The sequence below is a fragment of the Leucoraja erinacea genome, unplaced genomic scaffold (assembly GCF_028641065.1).
Source record: "Leucoraja erinacea ecotype New England unplaced genomic scaffold, Leri_hhj_1 Leri_847S, whole genome shotgun sequence".
In the NCBI taxonomy this organism is placed as follows: Eukaryota; Metazoa; Chordata; class Chondrichthyes; order Rajiformes; family Rajidae; genus Leucoraja; species Leucoraja erinaceus.
In genome coordinates, this window is record NW_026576781.1 from 35,939 (window position 1) to 47,269 (window position 11,331).

Sequence of the window (11,331 nt, forward strand, 5' to 3'; positions counted from 1 at the left end):
GGCAGGCAGCGCCGAGTCCGAAGCGGGAAGCATCACACGTAACTACAATGGGACGTTGCAGATCGAAAAAACTTGAGAGTCGGTGTGCTGATCAGCTTTGTTTTGAGAAGGTCGAAAGCCTGCTGGTGTTGGGGAAACCAGGACCAGGCAATGTCTTTTTTCGTCAGTTGTCTCAGGGGTGCGCTCAGCTCGCTGAGGTCGGGGATGAACTTACCCATGTAGTTGACCATGCCCAGGAATCGCTGCAGGCTGGGCACGTCGGTTGGGGCAGGCAGCTCGGAGATAGCGTTGGTCTTCTGCGGATCAGGTTTCAGCCCGTGGGCTGTGAAGATGTGGCCAACATAGGATACTTCAGGTACACGGAACTTGCACTTTGACGGGTTAAGTTTTAAGTTGATCTGGCGAGCGCGGTCTAGAATCCGTCGGAGGTTATGGTCATGCTCAGCAGCATCTTTCCGGTAAACCAGGCTGTCATCCACAATAATGGCACACGGCAGGCCAGCAAACAGTTGCTCCATGGAGCGTTGAAACACTTCGCTAGCAGGATTGATGCCGAACGGCATCCGCAAACATCTGAATCTTCTGAAGGGTGTGCCAAATGTCGTTAAGTCTGAGGAGCGTTTGCCTAGAGGTATTTGCCAGAATGAGCTCCTGGCATCAAGGACAGAGAACACCGTGGCCTGACCGACCTGGGCAGCAACATCTTCTACTGTCCTCATGGGGTAATGAGGACGCCTTATAGCCAGATTTAAGTATTTGGGGTTGATGCACACCTGTATTTCGTTCTTACCCTTCTTCATGGTTGCGACCATGGTGGAGACCCACTCGGTGGGTTCGCTGACAGCTTCAAGCACTCCCATGTCAATCATGTTCTTTAGCATGTCTTCGACCTTGCCCTTCTTGGCAAACGACACCCTGTGTGGAGCCCGGATTCACTGGTACAACGGACGGGTCAGTTGCGATCTTGTACACAAGGGGCAGCTTACCCAGTTCATCATCGAATATGTCAGGGTACTCGGAGAGTGGATCCAGCATCGCCCGCACCTCGTGGACAGTATGGTCAAAGGGCACCAGCCCGACATCCTGACACGCCTGATTGCTCAGCAGGGTCACGCAGTCACAGTCAAGGAATTTTTTATTCAAATCGTTTGCTATGTCGCTCTTCAAGGGAGATGCTAAATGCATTTCGTTGTCTCTGTACTGTACACTGACAATGACAATTAAAATTGAATCTGAATCTGAATCTGAATCTGAAGGATGAAAAAAAGACAGGTCTCGCGAAGATGTCTTCAGCACGCAGTGGAAGGTGGCCCTCCCCACAGGTTTTAGCTCCTCTCCCCCATAAGCACGTAATATGGAACGAGCAGCAGTCAACAGCTCATTATTTCTTATCTTCCTGAACAGGGATGTTGACATAACATTCACCTTTGCCCCAGTGTCTAGCTTAGCAGTAAAGGACTTGGTGTTGACAGTGACAAGCACAGAAGGATCGGGGAGGCGAGATTGATTCTGAAGGAGAGAATAAACACTGGATCTCCCATGGAAACGCTGGATTCAGAATCAAGGGCAGTGTCGACAGAAGACTGTGAAGCGAATTCGTTATCAACTTGGTGAAGGTTGTTTAAAATTTGCCTGGGAGCAGGGGGAACGTTCCCACGGGAGCGACAGGCAGCTGAAAAATGGTTCATCTTCTTGCAGAAATTACAAGCTTTCCCAAATGCGGGGCATTGCGACTGCATAGAGTGGACATAATTGCAGTTAGGGCACTTCTTGGCCAACGGGACCCGAGCGGCGTAAATCAGCCGCGGTGCAGGGCGAACGTTGTTTTGCTTGCGACGGGGCATAGCAACACCAGTTAGATTAACAGTCCGATTATCAAATCCCCTCTGCCCATGTGGCGGTTCAACCACCTCAGCTATACGACATGCATGCATAACCTCAGTCAGGGTGAGATCTGGTCTGCGCAGCAGCTCTGCGCGTAGCTTCTGGTCGAGCATGCCGGTGACCAAAATGTCTCTGGTGAGCTGATCACGCATGTTCTCAAAACGGCACCGCTGAGCAAGGTGGCGCAGGTCAGCGATAAATCATTCAATAGGTTAATCAGGCTGCTGTTTCCTTGAAAGAATCTAGCCCGCTCCAATATACGGTTGGAGGGCAAGTCACAAATCTCCGCAAACTTGCGTAAAAGACATACCGGGTCGTTGGCAGACTCCGCTGGTTCGACGACTTGGTCGTTGTCATCCAGGACTGCTGGATTGTAGGTGAAAGTCTGAGCACGTTTCATAGCATCAGGACCGGCAAGGTTCAGTAGGAGGGAGGCTTTGACCTGCATCAGGGTCGTTTCGGTGAACGATGTTGATGAAGTGATTATGGTCCATCACAAAAGTGGCCCATCGCTCCGCAATGTCAGCGTCAAAGACAAGGGGAGAGGGCTTGCGGCACGAGAATGCCATGGTAAATGGGGAATTGATCACTTGTAGAACTAATAAAACCCGATAAACAGGAGGCGCGTGTTTGACTTACTGACACCATGTAAAGAAGTCAGTCTGACATACTGTAATCTTTACTAACTCTTTTAATACAAGGCATGTTAAACACGTCCCAGTACTGACTGCATATACTCTTCAGGCGTACTGGAACCAAGGGATGAGCAAAGGGAAGATATCACAGTTATACTGAGATGACTGGCGTGGTTAGCGGTATTGAGGTATCTACATTATAGGTTGCATGCATAAACCATCTACAATAAGTTTAATATCAATCAATATAATCTATTAAATCTATATTAAATTAAACTTTGAACCACTAAATTAATACATTTATTCTTCGTCTTCCCCCCTTCTCTCCATGTCGGTGGAATCCACGGTCACCTCTTGGTAGTCCTTCTCCAGCGACGCCATATCCTCCCGCGCGTCCTGGAACTCTCCTTCCTCCAGCCTCTCTCCCACGTACCAATGGGCAAAGGCCCGCTTGGCGTACATCTTGTCGAACTTGATGTTGAGGTCGGTCCAGGGCATGGAGATGGCGGTGGTGTTGCTCAACATGCAGAGGGCGCGTTGCACCTTGGCCAGGTCGCCCCCCGGCACCACCGTCGGGGGCTGGTAGTTGATGCCCACCTGCGGCCGCAAAAAGAAAATCTTAAAATTAATTCTACTTGCACAAAAAATGCTTGCATTGTCAGTTTAGTACAGCGCCCTTAAATTGTACAAATGATCATTGATTAATAGTTTAGCGATTCCGTTAAATAAATATCTGGATGTATTTATTCTCCGGATTGCCATCAGAGCCACAAGCTCCGATACATGTGTGTTAGAGCCATGAAGGTATGATGTTGTGCAGCTGGGAAGCGAGCTCTTCCAACCACCTTGTCCATGCCCCACAGTTGGCATATTGGGCTTGTCTCATTTGCATGCGACTGGCCTTTATCCTTCTAAACCCTTCCTGTGCATCCTATGTTTTTGGATTTTCTATATCTGCTTTAAATGTGGCAAACGTAAGGGTTTCTAGCTTTACCTGACAACTTGTTCCAGACGCGGACTGCCCTCTGAATAGATTAATTGGTCGGGAGGCCCTTCTTAAATATCTCATCTCTCGCCTCACGTAGAGGACATCCAGTTTTGAGATGTTAAGATGAGAGCACATCTTATCCATGACCCTCGTGATCTTGCACACCAGGATATGTCGGGCCCCTCACATTTCTACGCCCCAAATAAGAAAAGCCCTCGCCCATCTAAACCGCTCCCATAAACGCAAGGCCGCAAGGCCAAGGACTGTCCGGATGAGACCCTCATGCACCCTTTGCAAAATATTCACACCCTTGAACAAGGGGTGGAGGCGTGTCCTTCGGGTGCTGATATGATATATTTGTTGAGTACAAATGGTGCCAAGGATGTATTCTGAGTCGTTGCGTGTATGTTGTTATTCAAGCAGATGGGTTAGACTGCATGTGTGTGCATGGAAACGCGAGCGTTGGTCACACTCACCTTGAACCCGGTCGGGCACCAGTCCACGAACTGGATGAAGCGCTTGGTCTTGATGGAGGCGTTGACGTCCTTGGGCGCCACGTCCCCGCGGTACAGCATACAGCACGCCGTGTACTGCCCCTGGCGAGGGTCGCACTTCACCAACTGGTTGGCCGGCTCGAAGCAGGCGTTGGTCAGTTGGGAGACGGACAGTTCCTCGTGGTAAGCCTTCCTGGAGAAATAATGGGAGCATAGTTGACCAGCGGGAAGTGAATGCGCGGGTAGGGGACCAGGTTGGTTTGGAACTCAGTCAGGTCCAGGTTGAGAGCGCCGTCGAAGCGCAGCGAGGCGGTGATAGACGACACTAACTGTGCCATCAGGCGGTTGAGGTTGGTATAGGGGGGTCGCTCGAAGTCCAGGTTCAGCCGACACACGTCGTAAATGGCTTCGTTGTCCACCATGAAGGCGCAGTCGGAGTGCTCCAGGGTGCAGTAGGTGACCAGCACCGCGTTGTAGGGCTCGACCACAGCGGTGGAGATCTGCGGCGCCGGGTAGACGGAAAACTCCAGCTTGGATTTCTTGCCGTAGTCGACGAGAGTCTCTCCATGAGGAGGGAGGTGAAGCCCGAGCCGGTGCCGCCGCCGAAACTGTGGAAGATGAGGAACCCCTGCAGTCCGGTGCACAGATCGGCCTGAGGGTGGTGAAGGGACAAAAGCTCAATTATGTGCCAACGTTTAAAGGGAAGGAGCGACCTGAGAGGGTCATGGTGCTCTCTACAGCCGGCGCAGAGCGAGATGGTTCGGTGAGTATCTCAGTGATAAATAGAGCGGTGACAATGAGTATTTGGGAACACCGTGGCCGCAGCACTCGCGAATAGTCCGGTGCAACCGGATACATTGGCGCTGTAAGCACGCGGAGCGGCAGTCGGCAATTTGCAGTCGCTGAGCAACCTACCAGTTTCCGGATGCGATCCAGGACGAGGTCCACGATCTCCTTGCCGATGGATCAGTGGCCCCGGGCGCAGTTATTGGCCGCGTCCTCCTTGCCGGTGATGAGCTGTTCGGGGTGGAAGAGCTGCCGGTCGGAGCCGGTCCGCACCTCATCTGTAGGGCGGCACAGAGAGAGAATTAACCATTGTCTCGGACGTGTCTCAACGCATCCAAGATATCCTGAAATCAGAGGGAGAGGAGCCTGAGGTCGTGGTACATATAGGTACCAATGACATAGGTAAAAAAAAAAGGGAAGAGGTCCTGAAGGGAGGATTTAGGGAGTTGGGAGGAGAGTTAAGAAAAAGGACCAAAAAGGTAACAATCTCAGGATTACTACCTGTACCACGCGACAGTGAGAGTAGGAATGGAGCGAGGTGGAGGATAAATGCGTGGCTGAAAGACTGGTGCAGAGGGCAGGGATTCAAGTTTCTGGATCATTGGGACTTCTTTTGGGGAAGGTGGGACCTGTACAGAAAGGATGGGTTGCACTTGAACCCGAGGGGGACCAATATCCTGGCGGCGAAATTTGCAAAGGCCACAGGGGAGACTTTAAACTAGAATGGTTGGGGCGAGGGACTCAAATAGAGAAAGCTAGTAGACAGAATGGGAGGCAGGAAGCAGAAAAGGGAAGCACTCGGACACAAGAGGAGAAAGAAAAAAAAGGAAATAAACAGAGAAGAAGAGACGGGGGTTTCTTAAATGTGCATATTTTAATGCTAGGAGCATTGTAAGAAAGGTGGATGAGCTTAGAGTCTGGATAGACACCTGGAAGTAGGATGTTGTGGCGATCAGTGAAACATGGTTGCAGGAGGGCTGTGATTGGAAACTAAATATTCCAGGATTTCGTTGCTTCAGGTGTGATAGAATTGGAGGGGCAAGAGGTGGAGGTGTTGCATTGCTAGTCAGGGAAGATATTACAGCAGTGCTTTGGCAGGATAGATTGGAGGGCTCATCTAGGGAGGCTATTTGGGTGGAACTGAGAAGTGGGAAAGGTGTAGCAACACTTATAGGGGTGTATTATAGACCGCCAAATGGGGAACGAGAATTGGAAGAGCAAATATGTAAGGAGATAGCAGATATTAGTAGTAAGCACAAGGTAGTGATTGTGGGAGATTTCAACTTTCCACACATAGACTGGGAAACACATTCTGTAAATGGGCTGGATGGTTTGGAGTTTGTAAAATGTGTGCAGGACAGTTTTTTGCAGCAATACATAGAGGTACCTACTAGAGGAGGGGCAGTGCTGGACCTCCTGTTAGGAAATGAGACGGGACAGGTGGCGGCGGTATACGTTGGGGAGCACTTCGGGTCCAGTGATCACAATACCACTAGTTTCAATATAATTATGGAGAAGGTCAGAACTGGACCTAGGGTTGAGATTTTTGATTGGAGAAAGGCTAACTTTGATGAGATGCGAGATGATTTAAAAGGAGTGAACTGGGACATTTTGTTTTATGGGAAAGATGTAGAAGAGAAATGGAGGACATTTAAAGGGGAACTTTTAAGAGTACAGAATCTTTATGTTCCTGTTCGGTTGAAAGGAAACAGTAAAAATTGGAAAGAGCCCTGGTTTTCAAGGGAAATTGGACATCTTGTTCGGAAAAAGAGGGAGATCTACAATAATTATAGGCAGCATGAAGTAAATTAGGTGATGTGGAGTATAAGGAAAGTAAAAAGAATCTTAAGAAAGAAATTAGAAAAGCTAAAAGAAGATATGAGGTTGCTTTGGCAAGTAAGGTGAAAGTCAATCCAAAGGGTTTCTACAGCTACATTAATAGCAAAAGGATAACGAGGGATAGAATTGGTCCATTGGAGAGACAGAGTGGGCAGCTATCTGTTGAGCCAAAAGAGATGGGGGAGATATTGAACAATTTATTTTCTTCGGTATTCACCAAGGAGAAGGATATTGAATTATGTGACGTAAGGGAAACGAGTAGAGTAGCTGTGGTTCCTATGAGTTTCAAAGTAAAATAAGTACTGACACTTTTTAAAAATATAAAAGTGGATATGTCTCCAGGTCCTGACAGGATATTCCCTAGGACATTGAGGGAATTTAGTGTAGAAATCGCCGGGGCTATGACAGAAATATTTCAAATGTCATTAGAAACGGGAATAGTCCCCGAGGATTGGCGTACTGCGCATGTTGTTCCATTGTTTAAAAAGGGTTCTAAGAGTAAACCTAGCAATTATAGACCAGTTAGTTTGACTTCAGTGGTGGGAAAATTAATGGAAAAGATACTTAGAGATATATATATATAAGCATCTGGATAAACAGGGTCTGATTAGGAACAGTCAACATGTATTTTTGCCTGGAAGGTCATGTTTGACTAATCTTCTTGAATTTTTTGAAGAGGTTACTAGGGAAATTGACGAGGGTAAAGCAGTGGATGTTGTCTATATGGACTTTAAAAAGGCCTTTGCCAAGGTTCCTCATGGAAGGTTGGTTAAGAAGGTTAAACTGTTGGGTATAAATGCAGGAATAGCAAGATGGTTTCAACAGTGGCTGAATGGGAGAAGCCAGAGGGTAATGGTGGATGGCTGTTTGTCGGGTTGGAGGCAGGTGACTAGTGGGGTGCCTCAGGGATCTGTGTTCGGTCCTTTGTTGTTTGGCATGTACATCAATGATCTGGATGAAGGTGTGGTAAATTGGATTAGTAAGTATGCAGATGATACCAAGATAGGGGGTGTTGTGGATAATGAAGAGGATTTCCAAAGTTTACAGAGTGATTTAGGCCATTTGGAAAAATGGGCTGAAAGATGGCAGATGGAGTTTAATGCTGATAAATGTGAGGTGCTACACCTTGGCAGGACAAATCAAAATAGGACGTACATGGTAAATGGTAGGGAATTGAAGAATACAGTTGAACAGAGGGATCTGGGTATAACCGTGCATAGTTCCTTGAAGGTGGAATCTCATATAGATAGGGTGGTAAAGAAAGCTTTTGGTATGCTAGCCTTTATAAATCAGAGCATTGAGTATAGCAGCTGGGATGTAATGTTAAAATTGTACAAGGCATTGGTGAGACCAAATCTGGAGTATGGTGTACAGTTTTGGTCGCCCAATTATAGGAAGGATGTCAACAAAATAGAGAGAGTACAGAGGAGATTTACTAGAATGTTGCCTGGATTTCAACAACTAAGTTACAGAGATAGGTTGAATAAGTTAGGTCTTTATTCTCTGGAGCGCAGAAGGTTAAGGGGGGACTTGATAGAGGTCTTTAAAATGATGAGAGGGATAGACCGAGTTGATGTGGACCAGCTTTTCCCTTTGAGAATAGGGAAGATTCAAACAAGAGGACATGACTTCAGAATTAAGGGACAGTGGTTTAGGGGTAACATGAGGGGGAACTTCTTTACTCAGAGAGTGGTAGCGGTGTGGAATGAGCTTCCAGTGGAAGTGGTGGCGGCATGTTCGTTGGTATCATTTAAAAATAAATTGGATAGGCATATGGATGAGAAGAGAATGGAGGGTTATGGTATGAGTGCAGGCAGGTGGGACTAAGGGAAAAAACGTTGTTCGGCACGGACTTGTAGGGCCGAGATGGCCTGTTTCCGTGCTGTAATTGTTATATGGTTATATGGTTATAGCCACACACTGTCCCCTCCCCGCACGGGAAGGACTTAAGAGAACGCTCAACATTCTCCTCAACTCCCAACTTACCGATCACCGTGGGCTCCAGGTCGATGACCAAGGCCCTTGGTACGTGCTTGCCCGCACCCGTCTCGCTGAAGAAGGTGTTGAACGAATCGTCGCCACCTCCGATGGTCTAGTCGCTGGGCATCTGTCCATCCGGTTGGATCCCGTGCTCCAGGTAATACAACTCCCAGCACGCGTTGCCAACCTGGACGCCAGCCTGTCCGATGTGGATTGAAAGACACTCGCGCTGTTGGCGAGGGGAAACAGACGGTGAGATGTTAGGGCGAGAGGTGCGCGTTGGTAATTTGTCCTTTGCTGGTGCGGGCCGCGTGATTTCCATAATTCCTATTGATCACCACTTGGACTTGTTCATAGCCTGTTTGCCCCTGATCGTTCACCGTCCCACGCTCAATATGACCACCTTCTCAGTTCCACCCAAGATTGCAATTCGCAGACTCTCCACGCTGCCTTCGCCGAATGTAACCCTCAAATTCCTCGAAATTGCATACTTCGTTTCCCTGCCCAATATTACCCTGCGCCCTCCCCCCGTCGCTGTCTCATTCCCGCTCTCAGTTCCCAGTTACCCACCACGTTCCCATTCCCCGGGTGCGCTCTCCCCTTCCCGTGTCCGCTGTCTGTAGACAATCGCTTCCCTCCCCCGTGGATCCCGCGACCGGGGTGAACACGCGCGTTCCGCGGACGTTCTCCCGCGCGCTGACCATGTTCCTCCGCTCGCGTGGTTCTCGAGACTGTGACGCAATGCGGCGCCGCTCCGGTATTTATACGGCCCCCGGGGATAGAACGGTCGCGTTGGCCAAACGCGCGCCGATTGGGCAATGAGAACAATGACGTTGGTTGCCACAGGAAACAAACATAGAAGGTTCCAAGGCGCTCGTTCCTGAATAATCCACAGTGTGTGACGTAGAACTATGGACCTTCAGTGACGCAATCCATTGTCTGCCTTCACCTCCCAACTAATCTTTTTCTCTTCACGTATCTATAAAAACGTTCGCAGTCAGTTTTTATGTTCCCTGCCAGTTTTCTGTCCTAATCTATTTCCCCTTTCCTAACTACGCCCTTTGTCCTCCTCTGCTGTACTCTGAATTTCTCCCAGTCCTCTGGTAGGCTACGTTTTCTGGCTAATTTGTATGTTTCATCTTTTGTTTTGATACTATCCCTGATTTCCCTTGTTATCCACGGATGCAATACCTTCCCTGATTTATTATTTTGCCAAACTGGGATGCACAATTGTTGTAGTTCATCCATGCAGTCTTTAAATGCCTTCCATTGCATATCCACCGTCAACCCTTTAAGAATCAATTGCCAGTCTTGGCCAATTCACGTCTCATACACGCCAAAGTTACCTTTCTTTAAGTTCAGAATCCTTCTTTCTGAATTAATTATGTCACTCTCCATCCTAATGAAGAAGTCAACCATATTTGTGGAATTATCTGCCTCAGAAGGCAGTGAAGGCCGATTCACTGGATGCATTCAACAGAGAGTTACAAAGACCTCTTAACAGCGGAATCAAGCGGTATCGGGAGAAGGCAGGAACGGGGTACTGATTGTTGAAGATCAGCCATGATCACATTGAATGGCGGTGCTGGCTTAAAGGACCGTATAGCCTAATCCTGCACCTATTGTCTATGTATCTATGTATCTATGCATATAACTCGACCGCTGCGCCAATGTGCCATTTCAGTTTCGAGGAGACTAGTACATAAAGAATGTAATGATGAGGCCTTATGAGACGTTGGTGAGACCACGTTTGGAATATTGTAAGCGGTTGTGGGCCTCATATCTAAGGAAGGGTGCGCAGGCGTAGAGAGGGCCCAGATGAGGGTTAGTGGAATGGTCCCGGGGATGATTGGGTAAACGTATGATGACGAGAGTTTGATGTCACTGGGCCTGTACTCGCTGGAGTTTAGTAGAATTAAGGGATACCTCATTGAAAGACTTGGATAGAATGGATGTGAGGGGGATGGCTCCACTAGTGGAGAGCCTAGAACTAGAGGTCATAGCCTCAGAATTAAAGGACATTCTTTTAGGAAAGAGATAGGGGGACATTTATTTTGTCAGAAGATGGTGAATCTGTGGGATTCTTGGCCACAGACGTACGTGGCGGCCAAGCCAGTAGATATTTTTAAGGCAGAAATAGATATATTTTTGATTAGTACATGTATCAGAAGTCATGGTGAGAAGGCAGGAGAATGGTGTTAGGAGGTAGAAAAACATCAACAATGATTGAATGGCGAAGTATACGTGATGGGCCGAATTACACAATTCTACTCCTATTCCTTATGACCTTCATCCTGGTGTGTATCGGGATGGGAACTGTTCTCGGGGCAGGGGTTGGTCAGTGGGTGCATAGACCCGATTCATGAAAGATCTCTGGGACCTGTGGGTGTGGAGTGTCACAATCGTAAATTGTCTCGTTATTCAGTCTGTTACGGTGAGTGCGAGATTCTCATGAACAGTACAATACAGCACAGGAACAGGCCCTTCGGCCCACAATATCCGTGTCAAACACAATGTCTAATTAAACTAACCTCTGCTTGCGCGTGATCCATATCCGCCCATTCCATATCTACTCTCCCTCTATAACTTTATGTCAATGGAAACCACCGGGAGAGAATAATGTAGCTCCTGCTAAATACCCCCTCATGGCCCTGTCGTTCTGGGTCGACCTCCGGCCCTCGCTATCGGCTTGGTTAGAGAGTATGGCTGTCCACCCGAGATTTCC

At 48.2% G+C, this 11,331-nt stretch overlaps 1 pseudogene; it reads right to left on the bottom strand.

Moving 5' to 3' along the window:
* Nucleotides 1–2,489: 2,489 nt before the first annotated feature.
* Nucleotides 2,490–9,118, bottom strand: LOC129694885 (tubulin alpha chain-like; annotated as a pseudogene).
* Between the last annotated feature and the right edge of the window lie 2,213 nt (nucleotides 9,119–11,331).